The 23638-nt window shown below is 45.3% G+C and overlaps 1 long non-coding RNA gene across 8 annotated transcripts in view; it reads right to left on the bottom strand.

Moving 5' to 3' along the window:
* Nucleotides 1–22415, bottom strand: part of LOC105470553 (uncharacterized) — a 63055-nt gene extending 40640 nt beyond the window's left edge. For 3 of the 8 annotated variants that reach the window (XR_011614290.1, XR_011614296.1, XR_980589.2), the window contains exons 1-3: nucleotides 22351–22415; nucleotides 14747–14861; nucleotides 12477–12630 (exon numbers count right to left, since the gene is read on the bottom strand). This is a non-coding gene — a long non-coding RNA (uncharacterized lncRNA). Of the gene's footprint in view, nucleotides 1–3292; nucleotides 3898–12058; nucleotides 12223–12476; nucleotides 12631–14746; nucleotides 14862–21697; nucleotides 22311–22350 lie in introns of those variants that run through there. The other 5 variants (XR_011614292.1, XR_011614291.1, XR_011614294.1 and 2 more) reach the window with 5 other exon arrangements.
* Between the last annotated feature and the right edge of the window lie 1223 nt (nucleotides 22416–23638).

The following is a 23638-nucleotide window of genomic DNA, read 5'->3' as shown; positions in this document are numbered from 1 at the left end:
ACACAACTACTCCAAGCATCTATTTTCACTGACTACTTTCCTGGAGTCTGACATTTCCAAAGGGGAAGACAAGTATTCACTTTGTCCTCACATATTCGACAAGATGTCTAGAAATTCACGCCCACTGCCCTTTACTGGCGCACCATAGAACTATGGCATTCCACAGCTGGCAGACAGTCATCTCATGCACACTCTTCCACTGTGAAGGGAGAAGGAGCTGAATCTTAGAGAGGAAAGCAGATGTGCCATTTTCACAGTATGACCAGCGGCAGAGCTGAGATAGAGCCAAGATGGCCCACTCATCCCTTCCACCCCACTGTCAGTCAAATATTGAAGACAACATCAATGCTACCAGCCAGGCAATTCATGCAATTCCTACCCATGCCTTCCAGTTCAAATAAATGTGGTGAAAAGGCAAATAAAACCTGACTAAGTCCATCCAGAAAGGACTTAATATGTGAGCTGTAAAGCTGTAAAGTGTGTACAAAAAGACACACTTATTATTATCATTTGTAATTTTTCAGACATGGTCCAGGCCACGTTAATTTACAGAGTGCTTAAAGGCCAAAATTTTGTTTTAAGATGGAGAACTCATCACACATGTTTACCTTCCTTCATTTCCCAATTTTTAATGAAAATATATACTGTTTTCTAAATAGGAAAATATCTATATCAGAGAACGGTGCAACCCACTTATCTGAAATGTCAAGAAATTTATGAAGGAGATAGGGCAAGAAAGAGAGGGTGCCCTTGGTGAGTCACCACAAGAGATAGAAACCCCTAATGGAGAAATAAGGGATGGGACCACATGCAGCAACCAGGAGCAGCAGGGGCTCAGAAAGGCCAGGCAGCCCTGAGGCCAGACACGGAGTGTGAGGAAGCACATCCAAAAAGAGGATTTCATAGCTGACTGGGACCCTGGAATCACCTTCTCTCCACTGACCAGCCTGTAGACACAGAAGCCGCCTTCTAGGAGCCAGGGAGCATTCCACCTCCAGGATGCATTTTTCCTCAAGCTCATCACATCCTCCACAGGAGCAATCTTAAGGCGGACCCACAACAAGGGTTTCTGACAATAGAAACATGGTTCCTCAACATGACTGGCACCCAGTGAGGTTCCACTTTGTACCCAGCTCTATCTGGGCATGAGGGAGCAGAGAACCAATAGCCACAGGCTCCACCTGAAAGGGTTCATGGCCCGGCCAAAGAGGTGGAGCAGGGCAAGGAATTGCAGAGCAGGAATTGGTATGAGGGACACCTGAGGAAGCTGCCGAGGGGACACCCAGCTGCATGTGAAGGTGTCAGGAAGGCTTTTCTCTGAAAGGGTCTCTGAAGAAAGATGTGAGGGGTAATTTAGGTGTTAACCAGAGTTAGAGGCAGCTGTCGGAGGAAGTGGAGCCATAGGCCGAGTGACTTTCCATGTAGGACAGTCAATATTGACGTTCCCAGTACACTCTGAGCATGGGGAAAAGCAAAGGAGCGATCACATAACCTGGGAGAAAACACGCAGAGAAATTGCCCCATAAATTAAGAGATCTGCATGTGGCATTGTCCTCATTTTATTCTTTACTTGGCTCACTTTATCACTAGAAAATCCAGTGAGGACTTTTATGAAGACACACACATAATTAATGGGGATAACTCATTAATTTACAAGCCAGCTAATCGATAAGCAGGTTAATCTACTTAGGCATCTGAAGAATCACCGTGTATCTCTCTATTTACACTGCTGTTTAGTCTCGTTCCACATCATCAGCTTTTTGGTGGCTATTAAGCTGACAGTGCTGGTCACCACATAGAAAAGCTGATGGATTAATTTCTGTTAACATGATATTCTTCTGGTATATGAATGGCATATTAATGACCCGCAACCAGATGATGGCATTTCCCATCAGGAGAAAAATATATTTTGTTCATTTCAAACTTTCAAATCAATCTTTCTTTTACTCTACCCATCTATTTAATTTTCCAGCTTGTTTTTTTTTATGTTTCAAACAGAAACTGAAAACTAAAACTTTAGTTTTATTAAAAATAGTTGTATACTTCAGAGAGCATTTAGGCTTTTGGGTTCAAAAAGAAAAAAATATAAACAAAGCAACAAAGATGGGATTTGGTGTCTAGAGCTCCCTGTATGTTGCAATGATTTCAGGTCAGACCCAAACCCAAGTGCCAATGGAAATTAGACCAATAGTGAAATGGATGTACTGGGCCTATTGGTGGCTAATCGGCCGGCACTTAGCTCCTCTCAGTAAGGCCACCTCCACGTGGCTTGTAGCTGTTGCTCTGTGAAAATGCATTGCGGCTTTTAAAGATTTTCAGTTTTTCAAGAGAAGTCAAACATCGGGTTTTGGCAACTCTATCAGACAGTTCTTAGTTGCAGGTAACAGCATCCAGTGGAGCTGATTTAAGCAGAAATGAATGAGTATTGGACTTTGGGTAGCATATAGCATTTCCAGGAAGACCAGGGAATCAAGCCTGGATACCGTGCAGCCAAGGCAATGCCATCGCAGGAACCCCTTAGCCATACTAGGGGGTGTGCCAGCACCTGCTGCCTAGCATGTCACAGCCCTCAGGACACTAGGGACCAGGTACAGAATGCTGACCACAGCCACAGCTGAGCATCCAAGGGCCTTTCTGCTCTTGCTGGCCTCCCCATGCCGGCTCTCTCCTCACTTTCTCCAGCCCTCCAGGACGTGGAGATTGTCTGCTTGCTGGCATCAAGGTCAACTTCAGCTAGCACTGAGGTCATCTGCAGCACCAGCTACAAAAGAGTCTGGCAAATGTAGATTTTTACCTTCCATGCTCTGTTATGCTGAAGAGCTGGTTTGAAAGAGGTTAAAGTTGGCTTGAGTAAGCCAACATCCAGCATTTGTCTCAACAACTAACAAGCAAAATTAAGGCTGTGCAATTGAAATAGTATTGCTCCTTGGGCTACAGTGACTCATTGGGTGAGCAGTGTCCTGCCTGTTCAGTAAACAATTTGCAAGCAGAGATCTTATTTCCTGTATTCCGGTGTTGTACAGCACCGCCTGCACCAAAGCAAACCAAAGCAAAGGAGCCCTTGATGAGGAGGTGCCTCCCCCTACCTGGTCTCCTATAGGTCCTGCGTACACATCCACCCCAGATACACAGAGCTGCTTCCTGCTGTCACACCGGACTGAGCTATGACCAGACATTTCCCCCAGCACTAACCAACACTTTCAAAAATACATTTTTCTCTAAAAAGAACAAGTTTAAACAGAGTTGACTCATTTTAAGAACCGTTTAGAAAATAACCTGTGTTTATTAATTGTATATTTGCAGAAATTGGAGTCAGGAGGTTACCAACATCACCTCGTGTCCAGCCAGGAGGTGGAGCGTGGTGGCATCCGGAACCTTCCTCCAACTCCTGCCTGGCATGGCTTCGATTCGTCTTTGTATTCCCAGGAAACTTCTCAGTGTCTCAGGAGTACTAGGTACTCAGTAAGTGTTTGGTAGTTACATGAATGAATACATAATGACTAAGTGAGTTAATGGATGAAGCTAATTGGCTCTCCCTTTTGATTTTCCGGATCCTTCTGAGGTGAAAGTGTTGGTCACTCTTTCTTCATCTCATATTTAATCAATTAAGAATGCTGCAAATTGAACACCAGTCCACAAAACTCAGGAGTACATGAAAAGCATTGTGCCTTATTTTTAACTAACTCAGTTTCTATGTCAGGCTCCCTTTTATGCTGGAAGTTGGAGCTAAATCTCAGTGGGTTCCTCATTCTGCCAGACCTGTGTCCAGTCTGGGGGCTTCATGTAGAGCCACCCCATCACAGGAGAGGGAAGGGTCTCGCTCTTGGTTGCCATCGCTCCACCCTCTTGTCTTCTGAGCTTTGATGTTCACCTTCGTTTTCACCACTCGGGAGCTTCCTGCCATGATACATTGAGACCTCAATGTTAATGCCAATTGGGGTTTGGGGTTCTGATAAACTCAGAAGTCCAGGAAAATCACCTGCTGCCTCCCACAACACACTGAGGCATTCTGGAATCCTACCCCTTACCCGGAACCTGCTGGCCTCAACTGTTTTCAAGTCCATGTCTGGGCCATGCAGGTAAATGGGAAGATGCTCTGTGGCCATGAAAACATCCGAAGTCCCACCTAAAGTTGACGCAGGGTCTTCTGCATTTCATTGCTAAAATTGTTCTATGATTTCTATAGTTTTCAGCCCACGGTCAGGGGCCAAGACCTTGCACCCTTGGTAAACCTCAATCTCTTCCCCTTCCTGACTTCTGCTCCTTTCTCCCTTAATCCCAAATCAAGGCCCCTTGATTGTCTGGAGGTAGGAAAGCCTGGTTCTGGCTCATCATGTATTCGACATCATAGCCTTTGTCTTCTCATGGATTCACTCAACACCTGGGCATGGATGGGGCCACCCAATATGTGCCAGGAGTTGGGGACACACAGGGTTAAAATAATGAAATAGATAAGGGGCCCACACTCACAGACCCTGCAGTACAGCGGAGCTGCAGACACAGCCTGCGAGTAAGGACCCAGGGAGCTCACCAGACAGATCATTTAAATCAGGAGATAGGACAGGGAGGGGCAGGGGCTGCATTAGTTTGGGTGGCAAGAGAAGGATTATCTTCTGAGAGGATCCACAAAGTAAAGAGGGCCAGAGTGACTGTGTACAGTGAAGACCATGGTAGAGGTAGAAGATGGAGACATTGAGCTCTAGGGAGCCCATTGGATGGGACCTACGGGGCTTGGTGGACTTAATTTTAAATGGGAAAGAAGCCATTGCAGAGCTTGAGCCGGAGGTGTGGCATGGTTTGAGTGACTTCAAACCAACTTTATTGAAATCTCTTTGTATACAATGCAATGCATAGATCTTAAGAGTATAGTTCAATGAGATTTGATAAATGTACGCACCAGTGTAGCAACTACTCTGATCAAGATAAAGAAACGTCTCTCACTACGCAATATTTCCTCATGCCCTTTTGTAGTCAATATTTGATCCACTCAGCCTAGGCCACCATTGATCCACTTTTATCACCATAGATATCTGGGTATGAGTCTTTGTATGGTCAGCTATTTGTATGTTGCTTGGGTAAATATTTAGGAAACATTCTTTCCTTGCTGAGGCCAAGGAAAGAATGTTTAACTTGGTTGCCGACTGTTTTTCCCAAGTGGTTGTACCACGTTCTTCCTCCACCAGCATGTGTGAGTTTCCAGGGCTTCTCATCCTTGCCAGATACTGGATGGTTGCTTGACGTGTCCCAGCAGCTGTTGGGAATCACAGTAGCTGGGCCCAAGATGACTCTGGAGGACTTTACGTTTGCCCCGATCTGTGGGTCCTCCTATGCCAGTGCTTCCCAAAGCATGGGCCATGCACATTATTCGTTCCAAAATGATGTCATGTGGTGCACAGGAATGTCGTGGAATACAACGGAATCACTCTGGAAGGAACTTTTCCCTTCTCAGGTGTTGTTTGAATGTTCCTGATGTGATCAAGGAGATTGACTGCACCTTAACATCTCTGTGCCACTTGCTAAACTCCTTGTTAAAATTACGCTTTTTATTTTGAAGGAGTTCTAGATTCACATGCATTGTAAGAAATAACACAGAGAGATTCTATGTACTCTTCACCCGTTTTCTCCCAGTGGTAACATCTTGCAAAACTATGGTGCAAAATCAAAACTGAATCTCTTTTTACAGCAAAGAGAGGGTTCCCACCTCAAGCTCAGATCCTTCCCTGTGTAGCTAGAACTTAATAACAGTGTTTTATCTTATTATGTTCAGTTTCAAGGGTTACATTCTATTTATAACGAATGACATTGGTTTTCCCTTTACAATAATGATAAAGTTTTATTACTGAGTAAATTGATTTATGTTTAAAAATTGAGTTATTTTAAAGAATATATAAATGATTGTGCTAGCTGTATGAAAATATGGTAAATCGGCCGGGCGCAGTGGCTCAAGCCTGTAATTCCAGCACTTTGGGAGGCCGAGGCGGGCGGATCACAAGGTCAGGAGATCGAGACCACAGTGAAACCCCGTCTCTACTAAAAATACAAAAAATTAGCCGGGCGCGGTGGCGGGCGCCTGTAGTCCTAGCTACTCAGGAGGCTGAGGCAGGAGAATGGCGTGAACCCAGGAGGTGGAGCTTGCAGTGAGCCGAGATCGCGCCACTGCACTCCAGCCTGGGCAACAGCGTGAGACTCCGTCTCAAAAAAAAAATAAATAAATAAATAAATAAAAAATAAAAATATGGTAAATCATGAAAGTGAATAATATATAATTGAATTTCAGGAAACACTGAAAACACTGAAGCTCTACTCTCAAATGGAATGCTTTCCAGACCCTACTTTTTCTACATTGAACAACTACTATGAATCTGATACATCATGAATAAACCCATCAATTCACTGCATTTATGCCAGCAATTGATATTTATTGAGGGCCTTATGAATGTAAACATCTTTCTGGGCCTTGAGGATGACACAGAGATGAACCAAATCAGATAGATATCCTAGATTCAAATAATATATAGCCTTACAGGGAGACATTCATTCACCCCATGAATATTTATGAGCACCTGGCAGGTGCCAGGTGTGTTCTAAAAATGAAGAGGAAGCAGCAGAGGCCAGAGGAGTGCAGCCATTTGGGGGTTCACATGTCACCGGTAAGACAGACAAAGAGCAGGATTCATGGCACTTTCTATGAAGATGACAAAACTTCATGGATAAGTAAGTGCTTGGGGAGGAGACATGGGGAGGCCTTATTGTACAGGCAGGTCAGGGATGGTCTAGCTGAGAAGGAGGCACTGGAGCTGAGGCTGACATAAGAGAAGGAGCCAAACATGCAAAGAAGCAGTGGCAGAGTGCTCCAGGCACAGCAACAGTAAATGCCAAGGCTGTTAACTGGGCATGAAATGGGTATAATTATTACACAGTAGCTGTAATTCAGGACGGAGGAAGGGCCAAGTGTCTGGAGGATGGAGAGGTTGGAATATGGAAGAGAACAGGTAAAGCTGGAAACAGTCTGAGCCAATGGAGGCTGTACGTCATCGGTGGAGCTGGAAGAGACAGGACAAAGGCTCATAGGAAAGGCAGGACCTGTCCTGAGCTTGAACAACAGAGATGACCTTGAGAAACCTATTTGCAAAATGCTTCAAGCATCAATGCCATTTCCTACTATAACTTTCCATAGCAGGTTGAATTGAATCCCCAAAAATATTACATTCAAATCCTAACCCCCAGTATCTACGAATGTGCCGTTATTTGGAAGCAATCTCTTCGTAGATGTCATCAAGTTTAGGTAACATCATATAGGATTAGAGTGGGCCCTAAATCCAATGATGTCCTTTTAAAAAGTTGGACACAGAAACACAGAGAGGAGAATGCCAGTTGAAAGCAGAGGCAGAGCTTGGAGGGATGTGCCTACAATAAGCCAAGAAACACCAAGGATTTCTGGAGCCAGGAAAGAGGAACGGAACAGATTCTCCCTCAAAGCTCTCGGAAGGAACCAACCCTGCCAACACTTGATTTCCGACTTCTGGCCTCCAGAACTGAAATAACACATTTCTGTGGTTTTAGTCCCCCAAGCTGCGGTAGTTGGCTTCAGCAGCCCCAGGACACTAACATAGCCCTGATTCCCTTTGCAGAGCTGGGCCTGAGAGCTGCTGCCTGAGGGTTTGGCTTTCAATTCTTTCTGTGAGATATTTGCTGTTAGCGCCTTAGGCACCAATTATTGTCTTTGATTAATTTTAGGGCCTCAAATTGTGAACCCCTCAGTTTTTCTAACAATACCCCTCCCAAAGCCAGTCAAGGCCAGCAGTGTTGAAGGGTTCATTGGGAGGAGACCTGCACTGGCTGTTTGGATGATCAGCTCCACCAGTGCCTACCATGGTTTGTGCTTTCTTAGCACATGTTTAAAGAAATAAGCTATTGAACTTGTTGAAATAATAAAACAGCTAGGAATCACCTGATCCAAATAAACAAACGCCAATTAACTGCCACTGTGGTGGGGAGATTCTAGGATGGTCCAAATGCTGCAGCAGCCTCCTGAAATTCACACCCTGGAGTGATCTCTTCTCAAGTCTGGGATGGACCTGGTGACTGACTCCTAATGAGCAGAATATGGCAGAAGAGATAAGATGCTCCTTCTGAGACTGGGTCATAAAAAGGCTGTGGCTTTTGCCTTGGACACTCTCTCCTGGCCACATCCTAAGGCAGCCTCACAGACAGGCTCACTTGGTCAGGAATGGTGGCCTCCCTACGGCCACATGAGTGAGCTTGCAAACAGATCCCAGTCAGTCTTGAGGTAACTGCAGGCCCAGCAACACCTGGGTGCAGCCTGGTGAGAAACCCCAAACCAGAACCACCTAGCTCAGCCACACCCAGATTCCCAGCCCATAGAAACTACAACATAATAAATGTTTGTTGTTTTCAGCCACTAGGTTGTTGGATTAATCAGCTATTCAGCAATAGATACCCAACATCCTCACTGTGGGGCTACAGAGTGCTTTGAATACCAAAATGTTTACTAAAGAGGAAAATTATCTTGGATGAGCATAGATCAGATAAGGTCAGATAGGGTGCTATACTTCATTCATTCGTTCAGTTAGCCAGTCAGCCACTCATTCCTTTATTCATGCTGCTATGTGCCAAGTACTGTGCGGGGCACTGGAGATAATGAAAATAAAAACAACCCCTGTCCATAATGAAGTCATAGTCTAATGAAGATGACATGGCATATTTAAATAATTGCTTTTGTGAGATAAATGCTAACGTCACTTATTCAACGTTTTCTGAGTGCTTGCTGCTGTGCCAACCTTGTGCTGAATGCTGGGCTTAATACCATGGGCAAGACTGGCCTGGGTCCTTTTCTCGTGGAGGTTGCAGTCTGCTTAGGAGGCACTTCACCCTCCAGGTACACACAGGGAAAGAATAACTGCTCTGTCTGGTCTTAAGGGAGAGCTTCCAAAAAGAAGTTCTTGAAGGAAGCCTTGGAAAAAGAATAGGAAGTACTCTTGTGCCAGTAGTTCTGGCACAAGAATGGGAAGGAAATTCCAAGGAACAGAATGTGTGTTATGTGGAAGCATGTGACAATGTGGTGTGTCTGCATCTGCAGTCCAGCAAGGAGTTCAACCTCACCGAATACTTTGCCTCTGATACCACAGAGAAGGATGTTTCTGAATGCTTACTGCAGCAAGACTTGCAGCCCTGAACACTAAGCTACCACTTGAATGTTCATGGGTGCCTGTCTCCTCAGGATCCACACCATGGGCACCACTGCCCCCAAGGAGGGAAGGTGGAGCCCTCCCAGGGTTTCTCAGCCTCAGCACTGCTGGCTCACTCTATTGAGGGCCTGCCCTGTGCACTGTAGGGTGTTTAGCAACATCCCTGGCCTCTGCCCACTAGATACCAGTAGCTCCACCTCCCACATTGTGACAACCAAAACTTTCCCGGGATATCACCAAATGTCCCCTGGGTAGGGGCAAAATTGCTCCTGGGTGATAAGCACTGATCTTTAGAACCAACATATTATTAAAGTACCAGAGAAAGACATGATTTAATTCCTAATTCTATGTATGAAAAAGAAAAGTGTAAGTATGTGCATGCCTATAGCTATAGGAATTGATGGCTAAGGTCTATGGAGCACACTCTTACACTCCCCAAGGTTAAAGAACTTCCTTGAGGAGACAGTGGTGTGATGGAGACACTCAAAGGAGGGTTTGGCCTCTTTCACTCAGTGTACTCTGCAATAATTAACTTGATTATAATGAGAATGTTTCCATGTTATCAATTGTTTAAAGAAGTTCAAATATGCCCTACTCTTACGGCCAAAGGTATTTGTAAACATGTCAAAAATGGCTATGGAAGGTCTTGGCAGCAAAGACAGGAAAAGTTAGAAAGTGTATGTGAGTTCCCTGAGACAGAAGGGAGAAAAACAATGCCAAACTGAAGATAAGTGTATCAGTTATTGCCTACATGCCAGGAATACCATATGAGAGTTTAAGAAGTTAAAATAGTAGTAAATGCATAAATCAGAAAAACAGGATAAGAAATTACCTTGGGAAAGATATGCTGTTATTTTCCAAATGTGTTTGTTTTAAGAGATGGTTCATTGCAAAGCAGAAACACAATGGAAAAAAAAAGAAGAGAAATAAGCATAATTTTAAGTCATCCATGATACATTACAAAGGGAAAGGATCAAGGTTCAGACCCAGGACAGGTTTCAAGGCCAGCATCTGTCTCTAACTCACTTGCCTCCGGTGCGGCCATCCTGTCTGTCTGGACTTTCTCTCTAAATGAAGAGCTTGTCACTCAGGGTCTCTAGGGAACCTTCCTAGAGCCCTGATACTGAATGGATCTGAGTCCATGGCAACCAATCCTCCATATAAACCTAGAGTCTCGGTGCAATTTAGAAAAGGCCTGTTCTTGTCCTGGGGGAAGTTTGTCCAGGCCAACATTAGACAACTGGAGTTAGAGCAAAGGGCTCAAAATACAAACAGGAACGACAGGACATTTACATGCAGTCCCAGAAAAGCTAAGAATCAAAGTTGCCCAGGAGGCCAAAGCCTTTCCCATCCCCCCTGTTCTCTCCTGTGGACAGCACCATTAGGAGCCCAGACCCAAAGTCTGCAGCTGAAACCAATTTTGAAACCCCAAACCAAGCCTTGTCTTCTTGCTCTTGTATTCGTACTTTCTTCTCCTTGGAACTTACTTCCCTTGTTGAACTTCTAGAGAAGTTGATGGTATAGCAGCTTGAGTTTGGTGTCAGAATGTGCACACGTGTGTGGCAGAAGTGTGCAGGTGCCTGTGAGCAATTGGCTTCAGTTCCACAGTTGGGAACGCCAGTGGGTGGCACAGGTGTGGAGCTGCTTTCCACTCCTGCCTGGCCATCCTGGGTGTGCCTGGACTGTGCCAGCTCTGATGACCTGACTCTTACCCTAGAGTAAGACAGGTCTGCTCCCAGCTGGACCCATGGGAGACAGCCACCCTGTGAGACAGCTACAGCTCTGGACACAGGCTCAGTCCCAGCGGCTGCTCTTTACCCACACACAGACACAACACACAAACACACAACACACACATGGAAACAACATACAAACATGGAGAACACACAGAGGCACAGCATACAAACATACAGATACACAGACATAACATACAAACACACACAACATACACTGAAAAAACAGAAACACAATACAAACATAGACACAGAACATACATAGAAACAGCATACAAATACATCGAACACACATAGACACAGCATACAAACATACAGATACACAGACACAACATACAAACACACAGAGCATGCACAGAAACAACACACAGAAACACAATACAAACACAGACACAGACACACAGAACACACACAGAAACAGCATACAAACATGTAGAAGATGCACAGACACAACATATAAACACACAGAACATGCATAGAAACACACAGAGACACAAATACAAACACACAGAACACACACACAGAAACAACATACAAACACATAGAACACACATAGGCACAGCATACAAACATACAGATACACAACATACAAACACGCAGAGCATACACAGAAACTACACAGAAACACAGCACACAATACACATAGCATGAACAGATGATGCAGTGCACAAACACACACACACGGATACAACATAGAAACACACCTGTGTCCTGTGCTTGCTGCCTCACTGCCTGGAATGCGTTTCCCAGGTCTTTGGGTGCTGGTCTCCTCTTATCAGTTAGATTTCAGCTTCAATGCTTCCCCTCAAAACCCAGTGTTTCCCTAACTGCAGGCCCCCTAACACCCCCGCCATACTCCAGCGCACTCTCTGTTCCAGTCTCTTACCCACTGCGCCCCTCTCGGACACAGCAGTGGCCATCACAGCTGCTCCTTCCTTCACAGCTGTTTCCTGGCGCCCAGAACACAAGCCCTTTCTATCAGACTTGAGGTTCTCGTTCACACCCATATATGTAGTAGGTGGTCCGTAAGTATTTGTTGAATGGATGAATAAATGGGAGAAAATTTTAGTTTATCAATTGTGCTCAATATTGTACTGGAAAATACAAGGGACCTACCAAACAATTTGGAGGATTCTTTAGAAGATGTTGTCAGAAAACCATTCCGCTATAAAAGCAAAAGGCCAACTGCACTGAAGTCCAGATCTTAACTTTAAAGCTGTCGTTCTTCCTGGCGCCTCTTTCTTTAACCAGAAGACTCTACTTGACACTCCTCTGTTTAACTGAAAAGTATGCAGGCCCCTGCATTATTAGCATTTGTTACTAGTATAATCTCCTTCTATACCGACGTGAAATTTGTATCAAATACTGACAACAGGTGAGGTGAGAAAAGTTTCTTACTGAACGCCTTGACCACAAGTCTGTAGAGAGTTGTAGAATCTTGAAAGCAATAAATCAAAACAGCAAACAGGGCCTGCACACTCTAACAACGGCAGTAACAACAATGATACAACAGCCCAGTGTACTGAGTACTCACTGTGGACAGGCACGGTGCGAAGCCATTTTGTTATTAATTCACTTAGTCTCGTTCCTAAGTCTGGGCATAGCTGCACTCCGCAGATGAGGAAGTCCAAGCACTGAACTGAACTGTTAAGTGGCGTCCCAGATGCCGCAGTTAGGAGGACGTATACCTGCAATACAACCTGGATTTCAGACAGCCCGGCCCCAGAGCCTCTCCAGATGTCATGCCGTGAAATGCTTCAGAGACTTCTGAACTGGTACAAAGGAAGGTACGTTGAATATTCCGAGAGGGCAATCAGTGCTTAAAAAGCTGGGCAGCTATTTTTATTGCCAAAACAGCTGGATGAAAAGGCGAAAAAAGAGACGTGGGGACTGCCATCTGGACACACTATGGATGTTTATCATGACCCCCCTATTCTGTGCAGATGTGCCTGGCTAATGGATGCCTTGGAGACACACCTCTCAAAAGGAAAGACAGGAGAGCCTCCACCTCCTCACCTGGATCCACAAAACAGCCCCAGTGTGACGAGGACACCAACGCTGGCCACCCTAGGAGCGTTGTCAGGAGCACCTATGGGGTCACCCTGAGATGTCACTTACAACATTTAAGGTGGCTCTTAGCTTTCTAAGTTGAAAATGAATTAAAGTTTCTCGGCTTTCTAGACATTTTAGTATAAGAAGAGTTTTGGAAAATCATGTGTGGGCGTTGAAATTTGATTTGAAAGAAATTAAAAGTGTATGTATAGGAGTTTAACGAGATATCAATTATTCTAACCAAGAAAGTGTGAGTCCTGACATGTCTCAGCATTGCCAATTGTTATGTGATATTTTTACAGACGTGGAATCTAAAGGCTGGAAGGAGTTTGAACATCGAACTATTCATCTACAAAGATCAAACTGATTTCTTCTGACTTTTCACTAAGGTGCCACTGAAATAAGATTTATCAGGCTGTCAGTTTTGTTATTTCTGAAAGGCATTGCAAAACATCCTTCGAGGATCTGAATTAATTTTGTAATAATGAGATCATATCAGACTATAGATCTGATATTTTAGATAACACTGGCCAGTGCTTTTGGTTATGTCATCATTTTTGGCTAGATAGTAACATGTATTAGCAAGGCCATAATGTGAATACATTTCACAAAAACACACGTTCTTAGCCCTGCTCCTCTAACTTGGAATAATTTTCATCTCAGTGGGATATTGGCCAGGACTGTGATTCCAAAACAAGTAAAATTGAAGCCCATTTCTCTTTTCCCCTCTGCTCTTTATTTTTTTTTCTTTTCTGGAAAAGCTGTTTACATCTCTTTTTTTTTTTTTTCTTTTTTGAAACACTTTTCCCAAGAGATATCAATTACTACTAAGAAATTTTAACTCAGTTTCAGAGCTGAAGAAACTGTCAACACAAAAAAGATTTTAATGATCACCTGGCTGCATTTAACAATCACACAAAAAAATGTCTCTTGTTTGGGACACTCGCAATAATTGAAAATATAAAGTTTTTAAATTATGCATGTGCTTCCGACACTGGTGTGTAAGGATAAAAAGCATCCACTGAAGCACATTTTTTTACTACACCAAACCTGGAAACATCGGAATTCTAGGCAATCATGGAACAGTTGTGTAGTTCACATGCACAAGTAGCCCTCAGAGCTGGTCCCCCGCCACAGGGAGGAGCTCAGGGACACTGAGTGTGACCTCAAGATGAAGGACGGGACTTTGGCTGCATTCTATGGAGAGCCACGCTGTGGGAGGTCACATCCTCCTTCTTATCCACCAAACATCCTTCCAGCAAGACCAGGAAAAGTCAGGAGACCACTCAAAAAAGAAGAATACTACAAAAAACCATCTCAAACAATGTCAGCAAGACAGGACCACTGTGACATTTTCAAAAACGATTTGTGAGCCCAACTCCTGGCTGAAACCCCGGCCGTGGTCACGGCTCTGTGCTCGTCCTCCATGAGTCTGTGGCTCTTATCTGTAAAGTGGGCACAGCAATGAATTCGCCGGCCTGTAATGATGCCTGAAGTTAGGTGTGCTGAGATATTTGTAAAGCATCCCCAAATAGTCATATTCAAGTTGTTATAGCTATTAATAATAATAAATAATTGTTATTACTTTTATTCACATTCATTGACATTTCCTGTGCCAGGCATTGTGCTAAGCATTTCATCTGGAATCTCTCATTCCCATGGGCCCCTAAGAGGTATCTGATCTCAGTCTTACAGACTTAAAAACTGGGTGCTAAGGGCAGCTGGGTGGGCAGGGATGATCTGCCAACTCACCTTCCCAACCAGCTGCTGGGTACTGTGAGCAGGTGACCTTCAGTCATCAGCCTCTTCCAGGGTTGCCTCACAAGCAGAGAGCTTCCTCACTCACACACCTTCTGGGGCAGCGCAACTAAAGAGGAATGGATACAGAGGCATAAGGGCATTGCCATCTCAGCCCCATGCCCTTTAATGAGCTGCTTCAGCTCCAGAGCTCCTGTGCAGTCAGTTGGGACTGTTGGCCAGGCCACCGCAGCCTGATGACGAAGGCCCTCCTCAACCTTCTCCTCCTCTTCCTTCTTCCACCTCCTTCTCCTCCCTTCCCCTTCCCCCTTCCTCCTCCCCCTTCTTTTCTCCCTTCCTCATTCCCCCTTCCTCCTCTCCTTTCCTCCTCCCCTTCCTTTCCCCCTCCTCCTCCTTTCTCCCCTTCCTACTCCTTTCTTTTCTCCTTCCACCACCCTCTTCCCTCTTCCTCTACCCCTTTCGTCCTCCCCCTCCTCTTCTTCCTCCCCCCTCCCTCCTCCTCTCTCCTCTTTTCCTCCTCTTCCCTCTTCTTCCCTCCTCCCCCTCTTTAGGTATAAATCCCAAGGGATCTATATATATTATGTATATTTTGATTTGATCTCATTATTACAAAATTAATTCAGATCCTTGGAGGATGTTTTGAAATGCCTTCCGGAAATAACAAAACTGACAGACTGATAAATCTTATTTCAGTGGCACGTTAGTGAAAAGTCAGAAGAAATCAGTTGGATCTTTGTGGATGAATAGTTCGACCCTAACAGTCATTCTGCTCCATGCAAAGCCCTCTGTAACCTCTCCTCCGGAATGCAGCCGGTCACAGTGTTTAGGAAATGACCAAGCTCACAGAGCGAGTGAGTGAGGGCCCCGAGATCCACACCCACATCTCCCTGACCGTCATATTTTTTCTTCCTCCCTTCTCCTCCTCTCCCTCTCTAAAACTTTTGGAAAAATCATAGTTCATCTTCACATCTGTCATAGTTGTGACAGCTGTTCGGGCTTCCTCCAAGTCTAAAATTATAGAATTCTTTGAAGAAAAGTATTCATGCAATAAAACTTCACCAAATTAGGAGACCATCAGTGTTAATTAGCAAAAATTCCAGATTATAAAATGCCTCTAGATGTATGTTCTTTTTTTTTTTTTGAGTAAATATGTCAAGCTTGTATAGCAACTAAAGGAAAGAACCGAAAATAGAAGCCTTTTTTGTTCTCCTGCAATCTGTCGATGACCACAGTAACCTTAAAAATAATTTGTTCTCCTACAGAAGTCAACATATATTTTCTACAGTCACCCCTTATTCACAATTCATCTGCTGAACAATCTTTAACAAGGAAAAAGGAACCTCCCTCCTGACCCACGTCTGAATGTTCACAAATTATCATGTTACCAGAATCGAAATTAACTGATTCTCCTTCATTTGCCATTTTTCCCTTACTTTCAGTTTCTTCTTTTCTCCACATTTAAAAAAAAAAAAAAACCCCACTTTTTGTGATATGTCGATATGTCTACCTATCACCTCATCTTTTCAAAGCCCTGGAGATCCCCAGTCACTCTGGGAAAAGAAGAAACCCCTTATTAATCTGAGCTGTTTTAGTGACAACACACCTGAATGTTTTACGATAGACACCATCAGATCCAACGTAATGCTGTCAGTTCTTCACGTTCAAACACTTCATCTTCAGAATATCATCTGCATGCCTTAGGGAAAAGCCCACATATTCCTGGAGGTACAAACCCTACCCTCTGGGAGGTGCTTTACCTAGGGAGAAGCCTGAATTCTCCAGCCAGCTTTCTGACCTCCTCAGCCTTCTCTCACAGCACAGCCTTGCAAACAATTCCAGCTTCAGTCATGCTCTTCTAATTGATCTCCTTTCTATATTTATTTTTTGATGAGATGAGTAGAAATGGCAATTCATTGTAACAGTAAGTTTTTTAAATCAATATGGAATCCTGCTGTGTGCTAATTTGGAGTAAATAACAAAGCAAATGGGACATGATCTCGGCTCCCAGAGAACTTGCAGTGAGGTAGAGGAAAACTGACCAAGGCCTGCACTTGCTGGGACTTGTCTGAGCATCGTCTGCAGTGTCTCAGTGGTAGCACTCACTGGTTCTGTGCGGTGGGTGCCCTGTGATGCCTACTGTATGGAGTAGGGTGTGAATTACACCTGCATTACAAATGACTCCAATACAAAACCCATAGTAGATAACTCCGTGATTTGTTAGTGAATGAACAAATGAAGGAATGAATACTGGAAACAGTTTTTTCAATGGCAAGAGCATAAGTTTGAAATGGGCCAGCCCACGCCTGACTAGGTTGCTGTGAACTTGAGCAGCATGATTCATTCTGAGCCTCAGTTTTCCCTTCATTCATGCAGTAGAAACTTTGTCCCTCAGAGTTGTTATAGGAAACCTATATGATGTATGTACAAATGTTTATTGAGTGCTGGCTGTGACCCAGGGTCTGAAGGAGGAACTGGGAGCACAGAAGTCTGTCTTCATTGGGTTTAGTTTTCCCATTCAGTGGAACAAAGCAGGTAATAAATGAGCCAAGTTCAGTGAGACACAGTAGATGCTCAAGAAACGAGCCACATCGAAGGCCAACTCAGGAGTTATGGCGGAAAGCTTTTTGTGACTGGGGACATGAAGTTCAAGTTCAAATTGAACTTCAAAACTGGACAGCATGAAGATCAGTGGTAAGACTCACCAGGAGGAAGGAGTATGGTGAAAGGCAGAAGGTAGCTGGAACATTTAGGATGCTGCCCAGATGTAAGAGGTGATGGAAAATAAAGTCAGGGAGTTGTCCCTGGTCAGCTGTGGAGGCCTGATCCCCTGGGGCATAATTTCATCCACTACTGGAGGCACTGAGGAGCCTAAAGGGGTTCACGGAGTAGGGACATTACAGAAGCCACTTTAAGGAGATGATGCAAAAACCTGCCCTCAGCCTGGCTTGAAGGTAGGGCAGACTGCAGACCACATTCCAAATAAGAACTCCTTTGAATTAGATCTCTTTGTGTTGCAAGTGACGGAAAACACAGCTTACCCTGGCTTATGGAAAGACATCAAGTATTGGCTCATGGTATTGACAGCATCCAGGTGTTCCAACGATGCCAATCGGAATCCACCTTTCCTCATCTTTGAGCCCCATTTCCCTCAGCATGGCTTCACTTTCAGACATCATCAGAGGGCAGATGGCAGCAGCTCCACGGTGTCATCCCCAGAGCTCAGCAAGCCCCGGGAGAGAGTGGCTTACACCATAGCCCCAACCGGAACCTCCAGTGAGGCCCACGCGGCCCAACTCGGCTAAGCCCATGGCCAAGAGGACACCCTGGTCCAATGGGTAAGGGCCTGAGTCAGGCGTCTGCCTTCTGAGCTGAGTGTGGAGGAAACTTTATCTGCTTCACAGACTGAGAATATGGAATGGTGCAACAGAGAGTACAGAAGGGACATTACTACAGCAGGAAAGGGCGTTACTGGTGTGTCTGGAGTTCATTGCATCCAGTGGGTTCGTGGTCTCACTGACTTCAAGAATGGAGCCACGGACCTTTACAGTGAGTGTTACAGCTCTTAAAGACAGGACGGACCCAAAGAGTGAGCGACAGCAAGGTTTATTGTGAAGAGCAAAAGAACAAAGCTTCCACAGCGTGGAAGGGATGGGTTGGGTTGCCACTGCTGGCTGGGGGGGCCAGCTTTTATTCCCTCATTTGTCCCCGCCCATGTCCTGTTTCTGTCCTATCAGAATGCCCTTTTCTCAATCCTCCCCGTGATTGGTTACTTTTAGAATCCTGCTGATTGGTCCATTTTACCGAGCGCTGATTGGTCCATTTTACAAACCTTTTGCTAGCTACAGAGCACTGATTGGTGCGTTTTTACAAAGCGCTGATTGGTGCATTTTACAGTCTCCTTGGAAGACAGAAAAGTTCTCCAAGTCCCCACTCGACCCAGGAAGTCCAGCTGGCTTCACCTCTCACCGGGAGTCTGGAAACAGTGCTGTTAGGATGTTACTCACTGAGAGTATGTAAGGTATTACTGAGGGCATGAAATCATGAAATGGTGACTGCAGAAGGGGTGTTACTGCAAGTCTAGAAACGGCGTTCCTGAGAGTATGTAAAGGTGCTCCTGAGAGTAAAGAAGGGTGTTGCTGAAGGTCTGAAAGTGTTACTGAGAGTGCAGGAGGGACATTGTTGAAAGCATGGAGGGTGCTACTGTGCACACCCTTTCTGCAGTCGCTGTTCCATGATTTCATACTCTCAGTAATGCCTTACACACTCTCAGTGAGTGACATCCTAGCACCACTGTTTCCAGACTCCCTGTAACGCCCTTTCCTGCTGCAGCAACGCCCCCTCTTTACTCTCAGTGAGTAACATCCTAACAGCACTGTTCCCAGACTCCCAGTAGTGCCCTTTCCTGCTGCAGTAACACCCCCTCTGTACTCTCAGTGAGTAACATCCTAGCAGCACTGTTTCTAGACTCCCGGTAATGCCCTTTCCTGCTGCAGTAGCACCTCTTCTGTACTCTCTGTTGCACCGTTCCCTATTCTCAGTCCGTGGATCAGATGAAGTTTCCTCCACACCCAGCTCAGAAGGTGGACGCCTGACTCAGTCCTTGCAGATACTAAATGTATGTTTTTGGGGAAAGTGACAGTAGTACTTAATTCTGTCAGACAGATCCTCCTTCCATATATTCTCCCATTGATGATCTTCCCAACAGCCTACAGTCATCTGCATTTAAGAGGAAACAGACCTGTCAGACACCATGTTTCCTTTAGCAGGTGGAGCTGGGACTCAAACCTAGGTCTTTGTAGTGCAGGCCACACCCTTTACCTGCCTCTAGGGGATAACAAATACAAGAAATTCTCCCATGCAAGAACAAATTCATCCATCCTTCGTCTCCTCTATAACATGTATGGAATAAGTGGATATATTAGCCTCCTATTGGTACTATAACAAACCACAAACTTAGTGGCTTCAAGCAACATGCATTTATTGTCTTACAGCTCTGGAGGTTAAAAGTTCAAAATGGGTCTCATCAAGCTGAAAATTAAGGTGTCAGCAGGGATGCATTTCTTCTGGAGGCTCCAGGGAAGAACTCTCCTTCCCTTTCTTTTTTCCTTTCCCTTTTCCTTTTCTTCACTCTCCTCTCCTCTCCTCTCCTCTCCTCTCCTCTCCTCTCCTCTCCTCTCCTCTTTTCTCCTCTCCTCTCCTCTCCTCTCCTCCCCTCCCCTCCCCTTCCTTTTCCTCTCCTCTCCTCTCCTCTCCTCTCCTTTCCTCTTCTCTCCTCTCCTTTTCTATCCTCTTTTCCCAGATTCTGAAGGCTGCCTGCATTTGTCAGCCTGTGATTCCTTTCATCTCAAAGCCAGGGATGGCTGGGGGAGCTTTGCCCACACTGCGTCACTCTGACGCGACCCTCCTGTCTCTCTCTGTTAAGGACCCTTATGATTCCATCATGTTGCCTCCACCTGGAGAGTCTAGGAGACTCCCCAACTCCAGATCCTTACCTTATTCATGTCTACAAAGTCCCTTTTGCCACGCAAGGAGAAATATTCAGAAATTCTGAGAATAGAACATCTTTAAGGGACCGTTTTTCTGCTTGCCACGGAGGGCAACTGGTCTATTGTGCATGTAAGGGAAATGCGCACCCCTTACTGTGTTAGAGTAAAACTCAGTCCTGTCCAGTTTGGAATTCTCTTGTGAACATGATGAGGATGCATCAGAAAAAGCCCATGTTGGGAAAGAACCGACACCTTTCCTGCCACTGCTCAACAAATGTCAAGGATTACAGATTGAATCACGCTCACAGGCTCATGTCCAGCAATGCACAACCTCCGCTGTGTAATGCCACTGCCGTACGGCAGCCAAGCCCTCACTCTTTGGCCAGAGCAGGCGGGAAGCCAGCATACACGAGGCACCCGGCTTCCTCCAGCCTTCAGCATCTGATGCATCTTGAGCACATTGTAGGTTCCTCCTGACTCCTTGGAACTCCATTTCTTTATCAGTCCCGATGATAAAGAGCATCGCTAAAGGGTAAGAACGTTCTGGTTTAATTTTTCATGAGGGCAAACATAAAAAATTCAAGCTAATACAACCCAAAGTGAGCATTCAGGGCACCAACAAACCCTGACACCTGCCTCTCAAACAAACTCCACTGCTTCCTGAGTCCACCCCAAAGTTGCTTCAGCCCTAATTGGAGCCAAGACTGTGCTGGGCAGCCAACCCGGGGCCGCCAGGGGCAAGGCACGCACATCCCCCGCACAGGGGCTCGCGGGTCCAGGCGTTTGTTTATCAGAAGGTCACTCCTAATGGTTTTAATTTTAATTTTTTATGTTTTTCTTCATTAAAAATTTAAAAACTTTGTATTAGGGGTCGCATTAAAGAAATTCAGAAGAGTAAGGAACAGCCCCATCCTGCCTGGAGAGCTCAGCGCTGTCTGTGGCGTTTGTCTCTGGCTGAGGGTCTGGCTGGCTGGGGAGGTACAGTTCTATTTCACCCTGCTCAGTGCTGCCACCATGTTGGGTCAGCTCCTGCTGTGGACAGGCAAGGGTGAGCTGCTCTGTGTGTTTCCTTCACCCTTCTTTCAGAATGGATTTTTTCTGATATTTCTTCCTGGAGAGCCCCTGTCCTTCTCTGCGGCCACAAGACCTGAGAGGCTGGGGCCAGCACAGTCACACTCTGTAGACCAAAGGCTCACAGAACCCTCAGCTGGGAGCCAGGGGGCTTGTGTCAGTCTCAAGGCCAGTCAAGATGTTGGTTCTACATGAACAGGCTAAACTGATGACAAACCAGTAGGATTTTGGGAGGATGGTCTTTGAGATACATTCATGGAGAAGAGGGCACAGCACACTAGTGTCTCAAAATCAGAACTCCCTGGGAAGGCAACGTAAGGCAGGCCTTAGGACAGCAAGGTCAGGCCACAGCAGTCGACAGCCCCACAACAACGTTCGCACTGCTTACCCTTCAGCGAAGGGATCCGTAAACTGTTGTCATTGCATTGGCTCCTTCATCAAGCAAATAGCCATAGACCATTGCTTCGGGTCATGCCCTGTGCTGGGCTTTTGGGGCACAACAATAAGGACACAGCCCCATTCCATCAAGACTCCCATCCCAGCCCCTCACATGGATGATTCAGAACACGATGGACAGTGGGGATTCCATGCTGTGGCAACGCCTCACTCAGGGCAGAGGTGGCTTCCCAGGGGAGATGATGTGGAGGCAGAAACCTGAGGATGGACACAGGACAAAGAGTGGACAGAAGACTGCTCCAGGCAGAAGAACAAGCCTTTCAACAGCCTAAAAAGGAGAGTCACCATGGGTTGTTCTGGGAACTGTGTGTGTTTAGGAGATGGGAAGAGGCCAGAGAAGTTTCTGGAAATCAGGGCCAGAGCCAGGTGACTGTGGCTGTGTAGACTCTTTAAAGAATGTGGCAGGCTAAGAGGAAGGGGGAGCCCTAGAATTTATCTCTTCCACATGTAATAGAAATATATCCATTTAAATTGTGACTTCACTACATTCTGACAAATACATACACCTGTGCAACCACCACAATTAAAACACAAGAGTTTGCACTGACCCCCAAATCTCCCTGTTGCCCATTCCATCCTACCCACCTCTTCCCCAGTTCCAGCAGCTACAGACCTGCTTCTGTCTCCATGGATCAGAGGTGTCACTTCTAGAATTTCAAAGGAATGGAATGCAGTGTGCACTCTTTTGTGACAGGCTGCTCCCTTTGATATCATAATTCAGATTCAATCATGTCATTGTGTGCATGCATTTTTTTCATTGCTGAGCAGTATTCCATGGTGTGGATGTGCCACAACTATTTAGCCATTCATCTGTTTGTAGACAGATGGGTTATTTCTATTTTGAGGCCTACAATGAATAAGGCTGGTAGAACATTTGCGTGCGAGTCTTTGCATGAACATATGTCTTTTATTTCTGTTGGCTATGAGTGGAATGGCTAAGTCATATGGTAGATGTGTGTTTAACTTTGTAAGAAAGTAACACACTGCCCAGAGGCATTTAAGCAGAGGTATGAAATGATATTTCAGAAGGTTTCTGGCTGCAGTGTGTGGAGACAGAATTGGTAAGGAGGGAATATGGAATTGGATGGTGCAGTCAGTTAGGAGATTATAACTTGCCCTCAAGAAAAAATGACATGGATCTGACAAAGGGAAGGACAATGAGGTGTAGAAGTAGGTCAGTGGGGAGTAAGAGGAGTTGGCAGGATCGGGTGGCCGGGTGGAGGTGGGTGGGGGAATGGGGCAAAGATGCTTCGGACAGTGATGATCTTGGAGGGGATTGGGTCATCCACCAGTTTAGAGAAAGCAGAAGTGTGTTTGGGAAGGTGAAGAGTTTGACTTTGGACACGGTGAGTGAAATAGGCAAAATCCAAAGTAGCTGGGCATCCTTACAGGAAACTCACAGGGGAGCTCGGGAGGCATGTGTTTCTAACTCATCAACATTTATCAATCGCTGAAGCCACTGAAGACATGCACGCCCAGTTTATCCTTTGTAGAATATCTGCTCAAGAGCTCCAGGAGAGACAAGAACGAGATTTGGCAAATTTCCCATGAATCTGATTCTCTAGAGACAGGAAAGGAACACGATTAGAATTTGAGAATGACCCTCAGAAATAAGTTAATTGGTATACAATTATCAATTAGAGAAGAGAGGCTACTTGCATACATTGAGGTGTGATGGAATTAAACACCACACTAACCCAAATGTTACTCCAACTGTCCTCATTGCCACCTCCTGACAGTGGCTAGGGGTGGCAACAATGAACAGCTGGCTATGAAGAGAAATGTGCCCTGCATCCCATAAACGTGAAACACACGAGGAGTTTCTTCATTCTGCATGGTCAGTTTCTTAGTAACAACAGTTTGCTTTTTGTGT

This window comes from Macaca nemestrina, chromosome 15 (genome assembly GCF_043159975.1).
Source record: "Macaca nemestrina isolate mMacNem1 chromosome 15, mMacNem.hap1, whole genome shotgun sequence".
Taxonomy (NCBI): Eukaryota; Metazoa; Chordata; class Mammalia; order Primates; family Cercopithecidae; genus Macaca; species Macaca nemestrina.
Note: the sequence above shows the minus strand (reverse complement) of the source record. Positions and strands in the feature narration are given on the sequence as shown.